The sequence below is a fragment of the Colias eurytheme genome, chromosome 15 (assembly GCF_061535395.1).
Source record: "Colias eurytheme isolate Ceu_HAF_F1 chromosome 15, ilColEury1 Martin Lab GWU primary, whole genome shotgun sequence".
Classification (NCBI taxonomy): Eukaryota; Metazoa; Arthropoda; class Insecta; order Lepidoptera; family Pieridae; genus Colias; species Colias eurytheme.
This window is the reverse complement of record NC_142994.1, coordinates 9,104,255-9,119,733: the sequence shown is the minus strand read 5'-3', so window position 1 is coordinate 9,119,733 and position 15,479 is coordinate 9,104,255. Positions and strand designations below refer to the sequence as shown.

General features: G+C 32.6%; 1 long non-coding RNA gene across 1 annotated transcript; it reads right to left on the bottom strand.

Annotated features, from left to right (window-relative positions):
* Positions 1–5,431: 5,431 nt before the first annotated feature.
* On the bottom strand, positions 5,432–6,848 carry LOC149902510 (uncharacterized). The gene is made up of 3 exons (XR_016457560.1): positions 6,341–6,848; positions 6,157–6,218; positions 5,432–6,082 (listed from the first exon to the last, which is right to left on the bottom strand). It is a non-coding gene; the product is annotated as an uncharacterized LOC149902510 (long non-coding RNA).
* Between the last annotated feature and the right edge of the window lie 8,631 nt (positions 6,849–15,479).

The window sequence follows — 15,479 nt, the reverse complement described above, 5'->3', positions numbered from 1 at the left end:
TGTGACACCCAGTGACACCCATCAACAAGCCCATCAATTATGGTGCACATTCACGCCAAGAGATTTTTTTTTCTCCCTGTTGTTGAATTAGACCCCGTTTTCCAATTACAGAGCATAATGCGACTCAGTGCCGCACAATGCCGAATTATGCTGATGCTTAATTGGAACGTGAAACGCACCAGCAGGTTGCGCTAAGTTCAGTGTTGAAAAAAAAAAATATTCATAGAGTTAGCAATAACCTCATTAATGTGTAATTAAAGTGGTATACATAATAATTGGTTGAAAAATATTTACGGTTTTAAGTAATTTGGATTTTGATTTTTTCATTAACATTTTTTTTCAATGTTTGTACTAGGGATGTAACGATACCGATACGGATACCGATATATCGGCCGATATATCGGCAAGCCGATATATCGGTATCGCCGATAATAAATCAACCGATACCGATATTTTTTTATTAAATTCTTTCTTTTCTTTTATGTTTTTGCATTGTATTCATTCATATTGTTTTATTTCTGTTTCTGTAATAGTGTTAAGGAAGAGCGGAACCTCCTGACACAAGCATTTTATTTGCTTACTAGGAGTGTTCCAATCACAAAGGAGACGATTTTTTTTGTTTGGAGAATAGGCCCACCTCAATTTCTTAGCGTATATTAATGAAATGTGTGTTAATTTGTTCCTTGAAGTCCCCAGATTACAGTGGTGACATTACTTTTACATGTTTTAACCGGAATCTTTAGAAATACGTGTGCAAACTTTCACCTCATTACTACATAAAAACTAACTGATAATGAGCGATTTGTCTTGTGTGACCCATCCAAATCATTGGGTACAATATATTTTAATAAATGAATAAATAAATATTAGAAAACATCATATACATTGTCACGATTTAAAGCTCGGAAATCAAACACAACGAAGGTAGCACAAACACAGAGACCCGATTTGGTTATAAATAGATATAAGTGGGTGTATCTCAAGTTTCTGGACCTTGATGCGATTTTAGCGATTGAGAAAACTGATTCAATAAGAAATTATTAGTTAAGTAGGTATTTAGGTAGATGATATTTTATGACTAGGTGTAGGTACATAATATTAGGATAGGTATCCATTTGCACAGCTATTTTATTATTCATGTTCAATTGTAATATTAAACGCTCTTATGTTGTAGCAATATCATTTTTAAATAGGTAAAAAAAACATTGTTTACATTCATTGCAAACATTGACGCAGGGGGCTGGGGGCTACGACAGGAGGAATCTGACATATTCCGTCAAAGCAGCCAATAGATATAACATTTCGTTACACGGATTTTTTTAGCTGAGTAGAAACAAATTGTTTTATTTGATAAATGACAGGATTTAAAATCGCTATCAATCATATTCTTACATATAAATAACAATAAAAACAGTTTCTAAAATGGTTTATTGAAGGCAATTTTTTTCGCTTTTTGGTTTAATTTTCATTCTATCGATAAAAACGTTTCGTTCCAGTTTTTTTAAATGTTGGCCATTGTTCTTGGTTTGTAGACAGCACACTACAGCAGGGATGATATCAAAATAAGGCTTTTTAATTCGATTTCATGATTCCGGTTTCGTTTGTAAAACAACGAAGTTACAAAATTCATAATATAATTTTATATTTTTACACGTTTTTTTTGATGACTATACGTTACCGAGTCTTGGTGGGCCCACAAAAAATAGTCTCCTTTGTTTATGTAAAGGAAAGAAATAAATAATTTGGAATTTTTTAAATTTTTAACGTGATAACGTTTTTAAAATCGTTTTAGTCGTGTGACATGTTCATAAACTTGTGTCACACCAAAACCTCACGAGCGCGATCGCAGGTATAACGAGAGAGAGACGGACCTATCTCCCGTTTCATCTCGAGCGCTGCCACTGCATTATGTTATCACGTAAACATCTCGATCGTAAACCTACTTTACAAACAACCAATTTTTTTGATATTAAATAATTCAAAAATCCGCGCCCAATGAACGATGCGGGAGGCCGCCCGCGCGTGCGCACTTTGTTTTCTGAAAAAACTCTACCAATTATAGTAAACTTTTATTAGGTACTGATTGTATGTGTATTACTTAAAGTTTAACTGACTTCGTAAAATAATAATACCTACTAAAATAAATGGTTTTGTTGTTTTTTGATTTGGCTTTTTTATTTAAAAGAATACGATTAACAGTTGTCTCTGTTAAATGTTGGTAACTTTTTATGCATAATTCACTATTTATTTTTCTACCAAGCCATCGATATCGGTATCGGTATCGGTATCGCCGATACATTACTACAAATATCGGTATCGGTATCGTATCGGCAAAATCATGTATCGTTACATCCCTAGTTTGTACCTTCATCCATACTTATATTTATTTTTTAACACAATTTGAATTAACTTTGATTATTTCGAAAAAACTACAATGAAACGAAAGCTTTAAATTTTTTCCAACAATTAATAATTACTAACGATAAATCGATTGCACGCATCAATTCACGCGCATTACTTTTTCTAGTGCTCGATTGTGCGAAGCGTTGCTGTAGTTGGAACATTCAACGCTAAGCATTATGCCGCATAATGCGCTCTAGTGCTGTAATTGGAAAACGGGGTTAGTTTTTCAAGTTCTATTCGGTTTTATTTATTATTTTAAATAATTGTTTAAGTTATAAATTAACGTGACATAATATACTTTTTTTATAGTGGGGAAATCTTCCAAAGATACCCACGGCCCCCGGGGAAGGAGCCATGGGTTATGTCGGACTCTTACCGTGTACCCCACCGTGTACCAACGCACTGCTTTAGACGGGATGCGGGTACACATTTGCAATCTTCCGCATGTCCCGCCCATCAGTTGCCCGTTTCCAGGCCCTCCACCAAATGCCCACCCCGGGGCGGCGCAAGCTGTACACGAGCTCACGCCACCCGTTCGCCGATGATTGATTGTTCCCCGTTCCATCATCGGCGTTCCCCAAACCCTCGACCCCAGTACCAACCGGCCGAAGGGCGCGCGCCGAAAGGCCCTCCGAAACGTGATTCACCCGTCTAAGGACCCTCCAGCGCACTTTTATATAATTAGCATCTTAGGTTAGCATAATATTATTTGGAAAAATTGTCTCTACAGTACTTAGACTTTTACATATATACTAATATTTTAAATATACCTATAATTAACACTTTTAATAATGTCTATAAACTATGGAAAAGCCTATTGTGAAGTGTTGTACAAAGGAAAGTCCATTAATTTAGATAAGGGCTTAAATCGTATTCTGTTTAGTAAAGTTATTTCCAGAGTAAATTAAAGGACACCCATTGACAAAGGTTGCTTTTAATAAGTAAAATACATCCATGAGGGATATATTATATTATTATAAATATTGAACAATATTATTTTGTCAATAAAATAGATATCTATGAATGTTAGGGACGCATCAAAAGGTATCAACCAAGTATTATCACGATTTTTTGTGTTGCTTTTATTATCTTGGTATTTCTAAGGTGTAGTTAGGTGGTGTTTCTATCGTCTACTCACCCTCCACTCGTCAGCTTTTATCAGTTTTCTCTCTGACATTATTTTTAATCTATTATTTGTTGCTTGTTAATCGTAGATGAGCAGACTAAATGCACTAAGTAGTATTCCAACTATCTCTTATTAGACAGTTACTTCCAATAAGAAGTCATAAGTAATACATTATTTTACAAAATAGACTTATTAGGCAATTATTTAGCGTAGGTAGATATATCTCTTGCAATTGTTTTATTATAACCCTGGATCACACTAAATCCGTATACGTCAGGCGACTGGGGGCGTAAATCGTAAAAGTTAACGGTGTAGGTACATAAACACTATTATGGAAGGTAGACGCTTTTATTAAGTCGAATAAGCTCACTCGACGCTAAACCACACCTAAATGTCACTCTACCCATCCGTTGTACACGTAATATGATACGAACGTATGCGTACGTTTTCATTAGAATAAACCTATTAGTTTGCGTACAGTCAACAACGAATATTTACTTTGAATAAATACTAAGTATAAGATTGTGTGTGTAAAGATCCCGATAGAGTGCAGGTGCTATTTTAAATTTATATTAGGTAGATACGTAGGTACTTTGTTCATAATGTACACACCTTATAGCATTGCGAATATCTTTACTAATTGTTTACTAACTTATAAATAGACTAGCTTTTCACCCGCGGCTTCGCCCGTGCAGTCAAAGAAAAACCCGCATAGTTCCCGTTCTCGTGGGATTACCGGGATAAAACCTATCCTATTTCCCGGGGTAAAATGTCCTATCTCGAGTATTAAAATATCTCTATACCAAATTTCATGCAAATTGGTTCAGTAGTTAAGGCGTGATTGAGTAACAGACAGACAGACCGAGTTACTTTCGCATTTATAATATGTATATTAGTATGGATATAATATAGCCTGTCATGTTATAGGACATGCTCAATATTTGAAGAAACTATAAAATTTGTAAGTTTTTACTAACAGTACCTCGTGATTGAACAATATAGAAAAGTTCTATACGTTATCTCTTATTCTTATATATAAAAATGAATCGCAAAATGTGTTGGTAAGCGCATAACTCGAGAACGGCTGAACCGATTTCGATAATTCTTTTTTTATTATATTCCTTGAAGTACGAGGATGGTTTTTATGTAGAGAAAACGTAAGTACCACGGGCGAAGCCGGGGCGGACCGCTAGTTTTAAATAAAGTGTACCATTAAATATACAAATTAAACATGGTTCTTTAAGACGATACACAAAAAAAAATCTACTGCTTGGCGGGCGGAGTCTAATAGCTCGCTATCGCGAACGCGGGTGTGCGCGAAGTCATTCTTGCAAACTCGCCGCGCTGCCGCTGGCCGACTCGGGACAAACATGTATGGAGTCGTCATATTACAGTTATAATATTCTTATACATATATTTAATTGTTGATTTATTGGTTTTATTTTCTTGCTTATAAACAAATAATCTTCTTTTTAACAACTACTTAGACATTATTAATAATTATTATTATTTCGTAATGTTTACTTTATTACAAAATAATACAGGTTATAAATAATCTTTAAAATAACAAAAAATATTGTTACTCTGAAAAAATGAAATGGTACCTAATTACGCGGACTACTGAATGGATTTAGATAGAATTTGATGCTGACGTAGATATTACGTCATGCCCAGAAATGAAAGGTAATATTTCTGAAAGAAGTTATAAACCCTAATTCTTCTCAGTCAAAGTCAAGAGTGGAAGATATCACTAATACAGTAAAACTGATGCGAAACTTTGGATGTTAATTTGTATATTTTTTTGTTAGTTGTTACTTAATCACGTCAAGACTACATTACCAATTTTGATAAAATATAGCTAATTGCCTGGATTTACACATAGGATACTTTTTTATTTATTTTTTGCACTCTATTATAATTGTAATTATTCATTACAAATAATCAAAATAAAATAGCCAGAACAAAGTTAGGCCCTGGTAGGGTAGGTAGGCAGGTACAGCAATGTGAGACGAACACTGGCTTATTTATACCAATAATAATGTATTATAAACATTAAATTAAGTTTACTTTCTAACAACAAAAATACATAATATTAGCTAATGTGAAAGCGAATCAACCAATCATCCCACAAAAATGAAATGTGCACACAAATATTCATCCAAATCGGTTCATGTCATTAGGAGGAGTGACTGCAGCGCCATCTTCCGGGCCCAATTGTGTTTCCAGATCACCCAGGAACTCAATTTAATATACTTACACAAAATTTTTCGAAATGAAAACTCACATTACTATGTAAATATGAATATAAACCTGTTTTATTACTAAGCAATTTCCCGCACAGGTGTAGTAAGTATAAATGAAATAAATATCAACATCAAATTCTTTATACAACATACTTATCTACCACCTTCTAAGAAATGTAATTCTTGAAATTATTTCGTATTTTTTTTAAATACAATACTACTCCAATGAGCTCCTGTTCCATATTATGTCCATCATACTTCCACTAAGTTCACCATGATTTTTTATTTCTTTGCACTTTGTTGCTTTTTGCTAAAAATGGAATCATGCGATAAAACCAGTAGAGCTTTGATAACATACACTTTTGACTGAATATAGGTACTTACGAAGGAGTGGATTCACATTGTGAACAATCAGTGGGTTTATTTTCCTTCTGGATTCCGGATTTCTGAACAGATTATTTATGCTATAAATGAAAAAATCTTACACATTCGTTATGTACTTAAAACAGGGGTACATATCAAACATCGTCTATAATACAATTATCATCAAATTTTAAATTAAACCAACTTCATTAATTTGTTCCAATTGTAAGCATTCTTTTTCCTCCAACCTTTGTGTTTCTTCTTCTTATTTTCTTTATTGTCCCCATTTGTCTCATTTTGTCTTATCGTGTTGTCACCCTTTTTTACGATTGCGCGAGTGACACAAGTTCCCCGTGTGACGGCCGTAGCGGGAATGACTCGTGCAGCGATCGGGGTAGGAAGGTACAGGGCGGCTCTCGCTATATTGGCTGGTCGCGCGCTAATTTCAAGTATTTCTTGTTTATTTCAAAACCATCGCATATTTCAAAATTCTAACACGGTAGACGTATAGGTTGTATATTTTATAGTTAATATCCAAAAAGTCGTAACTTTACGTTTGTTATTTTGAAGATGCCAGAGATTAAAAAAAAATAACAATGATAACTTTGTATTTTTTTTCTATCGAGAAAATATCATAGAATCATGTTTCTAAAACGGTAGACGTATTGTGTTACTATTGAACTTTCTTGTCAAGAATTTTCATCACGACAACTTTAATAATATAAAAATTACGAAGGTTTGAAAAGGGCCGTAAATGTTAGAAAAATTAATTCATCACCTTAATAGATAACTATAATATGCAACCATATTCACCGTTCGGCGCTCACATTATTTTCAGACTTTAGAGGGGAACTAAAAGCCACAAAGCCATGCCGAAAAGTTTTGTTACAATATGAAAATTGTTGGGTTTCATACTGAAAGTAAATTTATGGAGCTCTTTTATTGTTATGACAGTTACGCAGACAATGGAACAAATACATTTAGAAAGTGGAATATTATTTCACAAATCCCAATAATGGTTAAGAACATGACCATTTTCAGAAAAACTCTGTTTAAATATCTTTGGATTGTTTGTATTTCTGATCGTGCCTTTATCACGAAAAATAATGCTGTTCAAATGGATCATTTTCATTTAATTTGAATTAGGCGAATTCAGTTCACTGCAATAATGATTTCTTAAAGATACCGTTTTCAGTAAATTATTATTTTTAAGTTTACATAGAAATAAAAAAAATGCGTTGAAGTGATCCCTTAATTTCTAAGTCTTAAAAGTCTTAATTAGCCGAATCGTTAAATTGGTACTATTTCACTTTATTGCGCATAAAGAAAACGTGACAAATGTTTCTGAGTTTAGCCCGTTTTAATGGTCGATTATTTTTAACAAGTTAATTATCTCGTAAAACTTTACGTACCTACCTTGGTACGGGGTACCTACCTATTTCCATTATTTATGACTATGACAGATAATAAACAAAAGTGAAATTATTGAATGAACTGAAAGAATGAGATTAAAATTCCTTTCATTCAATTTTTACTTTTTAATCTTTTTTTAATGGTAAAACTTGGGTAAAACCAACCACTCTTTATTTCAGCCCCATCAAGTTCGGATTTTATGTATATCTTTCTCAGAGACAAATTACTCTCAATACCTACACTAAATTTTTAGGATTCACTATAAACAACTTCTGTAAAAATTTATGAAAAAAAAGAAAATGTTGGTATGTATCGAAGACAATAATTAACTACATTCTTGTATAATATGTGTTTTCCAATTCCCTCGTTGAATTAGCCTTAATTAATGTGAATTCCCAAATTGCAAAACCATAATATGTGTAAAGCAATATGATTACTCTATATTGTAGGTAATTATTGGACATAAAGAAAAAGGAAATATTATACCTATATTCTGTTAATCCATTTAACTCCTGAAAGTATTAAACATAGGTAATTAAAATAAAATGAATCGAATTTAATCGAAATAAATTAAGGCTTCGCTGCAACAACAATTTGCCCCATAAAAAGAGAGATTAACCCATTGACCACCGTAAGGCCCGATCGGGGCGCGACACAATAGATTTTCTATTGTGTCTGTGATTCCGAGGACTGATGGATTAATGTCTCGATTTAAATGAACATTCGGCAACTTTATTAAATGAGCGCGGGAACAATTTTCATTGTAACAAAGTTTAAATTTCATTTAACATCACCGACGGAATTTGGGTTCATATTTTATAAATTTCGAAATTTGTGGTGCCTTTCATAAATTAGGAGCAGTAGATTTGCAAATCGCGTTTATCTTCATGAATAAAATATGGCTGTCGTTTTATTTAATAGAAACATTTTTCTAATTAATTAAATTGGTGCAGGTACCTAATAGCATGTGATTAAAATCTGTATAATCATGTGTATAATATAATAAAAATGAATCACCAAAATATGTGCTCGAGAATGGCTGAACGGATTTCGTTAATTATTTTTTTTATAATTTTCCTTGAAGTACGAGGATGGCTCTTATGGAGTGAAATCCGTATTACAATATTTCCTAGGAATTTTAATACTGTGCTACGGGCGAAGCCGGGGGGACCGCTGCGCCTTATTATTTATAAGTAAGTAACCTGTGTAAGTAACATTGTCTTATTTATTTTGTACGTAATAGAGAATATAAAATGTAGGTAGTAGTCATACTGATATTTTGATCCAAAAAACATTCAATATCTTAGAAACGTATTCCTAGAAATAATAAACGATTTTACCAACATTGTTACAGATTCATATAAAACATTCATAAAAAGCATTTCTCTCATAGGATATCGTATAAGACAGATGGAGATAATATTTTATGTCAGAATTCATAATGCGAGTGGATTTATTATATGTACTAAAAAGCCTAGCGTAACGCGATATATTATTACTTTTTACCATTTTGTAATACGGGAACAATACCTATACGTTTCTTTATAAGCTGTGTTCAGACTTCAGTGTTTAATTAAGTATCTGTATTTTTTATTTTTTTGGAGACAACATAGTTGATAAAATAGGGGTGACCAAGGGGTGACATACTTACATGATTACATGGCACGATGTTTGATTACGCTCATTAAAGATAGTATAAGTAATTTATATTAAATTTGTTTCAAGAATTGGTTATTGATATTGGTTGCACCTTTAATTGTGGTAGTGGTACTTATGCTATATTAAAATCTAAAATGAGTAGTAGTGTCTGAGGACGCGGTTCTACCGAATACCCGCGGCCCCGTCAATAAAGCGGCACGGCGGAACACAGTGGAGTTTAGTCGGTAGGACCTTGCACTCAGCAGGGTGAGTCCGACATAACCCAGGGCTCTTCCCCCGAGTGCTCTGGGTATGCCTAAATGCATTCTCCACTATAAAAAAAAAAGGATGAGTAGTAGTATATTAATACAAGCGTGGGTCCGGGGTCGGCGTCCGGCGATTCCCGGTAGTACCTACTTAATAGTTCAGTAACAAGTTATATTTGGTCTGTGGCCCTTCGGCTACTGTTTGATGAAACTTTTATTAATCTAGATGGATCTGGACTTACACTTCATTATTTTTTTGGAATAATTGTAATTTATGAACAGGCAACTATTGATTTAGTTTTGGTTATGATTCTCATTTGTAAATGTTCGTGTTCGGTAGGTAATGTTATTTTCTCACAATTATTTTCAGGGTAAAGAAATTGTCAAAATGTGAATAAAAGTAAAAGTATTAAAAACTAGTGATTAAATTAATATTGACGAATAGAATAAATTTACTGTGCATTTCCCTTTCAAATTCAACCAAATCCTATTGAAAAATTTGAATAGAGGCTTAGCAATAAAAATACTATCGCTGCATTTGAAATATTCATATTTTAATTTTTAGCAGCGTGTTTTAAATCCCTTATAGGTGAAAGGCCATTGCACGCTAAATAAACAAAGGACTACGAGTTACCAACAGGCAACAGCTTTAAAATAAAAGCTAACATTTAAGGATGAAAAGGTTAAATACCTTAACGTACGAAGAGACGTCATTATTAAAACGACTCTGCGGTTTAGCGCCAAACCTAGCAATTTTAATATGGGGGAGGCATGTGTTATTATTATTACAGTCGGTGAGGCTCTAATGAAAGTGTATCTATACGTAAAGACGCCGCTTGTCACCTTTGTACGGTTGGCAACACAAATTCAGGAGCTTCATCATTTATTTTTGTATGATATGGGAGCAGAATTCTTATTTCGTTTTGTGGCTTCTCGCAATTTGTTTATATACAGCAAGGAATGGAACAATCTTCCGGCGTCCGTGTTTCCCGATAATTATAATCTGGACTTGTTCAAAAAAAAAGTGAATAGGCATTTATTAGGTCAGCATGCTCCATCCTAGACCTCGCTTGTCGCTTTCCATCAGGCGAAGCGATGTGACCATCGCTTCGCCTGGATGCCTGCCTAATCCCGAATAAAAAAAAATAAAAAAAAGTATACATGTGTCATGGTTGCTCTTCTATGTTACACTACGATGTTACATAAGGGTTTGGGAAATATGAAAATCAAAGATCTCAGAAAGGTATTTTCAATTTCTTTTGTATTTAGATGGTTGGTAATAGGGGTAAGCGTTATCGACACGATGTAGAATTTCCTCAAAAGGATCAATAAACGATGTATCCTCGTGTTCTAGAAATAATATGTGCTTAAATATCAGAAAACTGTCCTTCCTTGTTGCTCTTATCGTCGTATCCAAAATAATTGGAACATTGAAAAAATACTTCGTATTTCATAAAGTGAGTCATCAGTTAATGCTGAACAGTCTCTTTATGTCAGGGATAATTTGACACTCTGCTGCTACTTACATCTCGTTGATTGCTTTTTATGCTTTATTTTTCTTAACGCTGTTTATTAATTGTTGTGTGTTGTAACCATGTATACCATGTATAGGTATTATCTTTTTGTTGTTTTTTCAACAAACAATAATGTAAGAAAACGTACCTACCAATATCTCAAATTGCTAACATTTCGTAACGGATACAAGATAGGTTTCCGGGTTTATCGATATTGAGGTTGCTACTCGCTGTTTATTTAGAAACAGGGAAATAAATGTTTTTATCACTTTCTGGCTGATCTTTTATTATAGTCCTTTCCACCTAAGATGATTTCTGTGACACATCGATTATTGACACGTGTAGAGATGTCGGTTACTGAAATCGTATCAATTGTTTCCGATAATCGATAATATTCTATATGGAAATGAAATCGATTTGAATAAAGTACCAAAATTAGTTTTTTCGGCATTTCGCCAACAATTAACTAAGGAAACTTAGCAAACAACAGCAACAAAAAGTCAACAATAACAATTAGTAAAAATAACAAATACCACGTAAAGTATCAATATAAAAATGCAAGTTGTATACAAGGCTGACGTACTCGTACAGACGATTGACTCGATTGACAAACGATCACAAGATGGGCGCCGATTATATGATTTTCCAACTCTATGATTTTTCAACGATCCATTTCATGTACACGAATTGCGTAGGTATTATATTTTTGTGTTATTTTATTTTATTTTTCATTATATTAAACTAAACAATACTGTTTTTGATTTATAAGCTTAAGATGTTTCATTTTTATATTTTTGGTAATAATGCCGCCATAAAATAAAAATATTATGCACTAAAATTATTTTGACTTTTTAAACATAAAATACGTAATTCGGAACACGATGAAGTGTCACAGGAATCATCCTAAATGAAAAGGACTATAGTTATGTACATACTTACATTTAAGGTTAAATTTTTTAAGCTACATAAAAATATTCGTAGACAAATGAAATTGATAGGTATGGCTTTAATCTGTTTCGAATGTAGATGGTAGATACTAATTTTTCATAATTGACATGGCAATTAATATTTATAAGAAAAATTAAAATATATTAGAGTATCTGATTATTTATTCAGGCTAGGTAGAAGTTTCCTTTATAATATTTATTTCCACTGAAGTCGAGATTGCCAACAGCGATTAAAACTTAACAAAACTCCTCTATCTTTCGACATAATTTCCAAGCCCTCCGTGTTTAACTTTATGGGGAATTTAAATAGAAATTATTCAAAGCCTTTCCTTAATTATAAGTCGATTGTCGATCAACATTACAGCAGTTTCGCATTAAATATTGGGTCTTGGCACACCTAAAAGTTTTAATATTAATTAGGTACTTAGATATATTATATTTTTAGAACTACAAAATTAAACTTTTGGAAGCGTGAAAGAAACGATTCGATATCTTTAAGTTAGTCTCAGTTGTATTGGTATTGTATTGAATTGTTTCTTATAGAAAAAAGGATACGGTACCTACTCATATATATCTAGGGTTAGACTGTCAGGGGAATATCCGGAATTCTTTGTTCCATAATACTTTACTGGTATAAAATATAATTGATAGAGAAATATTCTCAATGGAGAAATATTGTGAGATCCAAAGAAAATATATTATATTGTAGAAAAGATAGTTTTGATCCACACTAGAAGTTATTATAAAGTAATTTTGACCGGTCCAAATCGGACAGTATTGACGAAGTTGGCCCAACTTTAATTGGATCCTGACTTCTCACGCCCTCGCCTACTCGACCTTACAAAACTTTGGCGAAATGTATCCAAAAGTTTTAATGTAACTTAGCAAGTTCGCAAACACAATTTGAGTATTTTTATGATATTTAATCCGATACGATAACAGCTCAATGGTATAAACCAAAGATCGAGTTTTAAGAATTTTTAAGTGGGTCACTATTTATAAGAATTGAAAGAAATCTATACTAATATTATAAAGCTGAAGAGTTTGTTTGTTTGTTTGTTTGAACGCACTAATCTCGGAAACTACTGGTCCGGTTTAAAAAATTTCTTTCGGTGTTAGATAGCCCATTTATCGAGGAAGGTTATAGGCTATATTTCATCACGCTACGGGCAACAGGAGTGGAGCCACGGGGGTGAAACCGCGCGGAGCAGCTAGTATATTATATTTTCATAACAATTATGGTAAGATGAATAATAATATACAGAATAAAAATGTTTGAGTTTTGATAAAACAAATTTCAATACATTATTTAAAAATGACACGATAAGTAAGACCATATTTGTAATTTTAAATAACAAGGAAGAATAAGCAATTTTGCATAACCTTCGGAAATCTGAAAGATCAGAGAAGTATGTTATGTTTGTACGTGATACTACTTGTAGGTAAAATTTTATACAAATAAACAGAAAAACATTCTATAGTAGTCATTAAATAATCAGGTTCTTCAATTTAACAAAATAATATCAGTAGACAGTAGTAACGGAGTTAGACCGCACTCCCCAAGAGTAAGACTAACTAACGAATCCACGTAGGTACAAACTGTACCAAAGTTAGCAAATGCAAGGAAATTATATTCAAGTGATATGGTTTAAACTCCGGATTCTCAACACGTACTAGTATACATTACGGTTATTAAAACTTACATATCAAAGCTCTTAGTTTCAGCTTAACTAATAAATGGCTGCAGTTTCGTATCGCTTTGCTCGACACTTACTAAGTTGTGTTACTTTTATTTCTTTGCAAATGTACGGCTTTTTTTTATTATAATTATTAAAACCACCATAAGACCACACATTAAACTGAATTTAAATATTATACTGGTATGAAATATATTTTTTTTTAGTTATGGTAATCAAACCGTAATTACGAAACAAGGATTCTATTTGGTTTTAATTAATTCATCTGAAAACCTACAAAAATGGCGGGTTGCTAGGTTTTGAATTCAAATTGTATCTTAAAAATATAGTGGCTATTTTAAATAAGTATTATTACTAAAACGATAAATAATAATAAGGTCTGTTTTATATATCGTATTTATGTATCGTAGTAGCTTTCCTAAGGTTAAATAATGTTAAAACCAAAAAAATAAATCAAATTTTTCCCTTTCTAGAAAGTAAATTGAGGCTTTGTTCCTGATCTTATATTTCACAAAATTGTAACAGAAAAAAATTCCTGTTTAAAATTCCGCATCAGCAGGCCACTGATATAATGTTATTTTTTAATTTGTCGGATTTAGAGCGCCTCAACATCAGCACCCATTTATCCGTTTACACGGCTCCACTGTTTGCGGACTGCCTGAATCTAAATTTCCATTATTCAGTGTTTGGTTACATGAACCCTATCGGATTGCATAATTATGATGAACTGGTCGGCTTGTTTGTTTTGCATTTTATTAATTATGAATTTCCTTTGGGTAGTACCCATAGCAGTAATATGTTATTGCTTCAAGTTACAGGTCAACTTGAGTTAAATAATTGGTAGATACCGTGCGGTGATTTCTTTCTTTTACGACTGTATTCAATCATTTTATTATATTAGTAGGTAGGTACTATTCCGATTATAGCATTATACCTAATACATATATTGTCTATAGGATTGAATAGTGAAGGGGACATTATTACAAAAAAGGAAAATATATAATATAGGTTTATATTTTTCGAATGTATCCTAGGTATACACAGGTAGTATTCTGTTAAAGTTAAAGTATCTTTCTTTCAATAATATTCGAATTTCGAACAAGATGTACTGTAAAATACCTTTTAAATTTTCAAGAAATTGCCTCTCTATATGACAGTAACTACTTACATCGAATTTACGCCAAGAAAAGCGCGAACTTATTTACTTTCCGCACATCTTGGTAATGGGATGTGGAATAAGCCATCTCCGTAGTCCATGAGATCCGTATTTCATATCCATTAGGCTTAAATAAATATGAACCTGATTATGTTCTTTTTGTTGCAAGATTAAAAAGAAAATCAAAGATTCCTGTTATCCAATATTTTTCAACGAATGGACACTTTCTTTAGTAATTCATCATTTCCTTAGTAACGCAAAAAGATTGATGCTTGAGATTCCAAATATTGGAAGTTGTGATTAAGGTTAAATGAAAAAGTATTTGTTGATGAAAATCTCGATGTAAAATGAAGGGAAACGCGCCACGTTAACTGAAGTTAAGATAGATTGTTAATAACCTTAAGCTTTGTACTTAGGCTTCCATGAAATTTATCTTCTATAGTGGATACAGGGCTTGTCAGCGTTTTTATTTGTTTGAAAACAAAAAGATTGTAATAATATTTATTTAAATTGACCGTAATATTAATTTTAAAGTGCGGCAATATACATTCGATTCGACTAGATTTAGAAAATTTTAAATAAATATTAAAAGGAATCAAAAATCAATTATCAATATCATTTATTTAGAGGAGATGTTTTACTAATTGTAGATATAGTTAGCACTAGCTGCTATTAAGTATTCTGTGGCATAGTTATACATTTATTTTATCAAT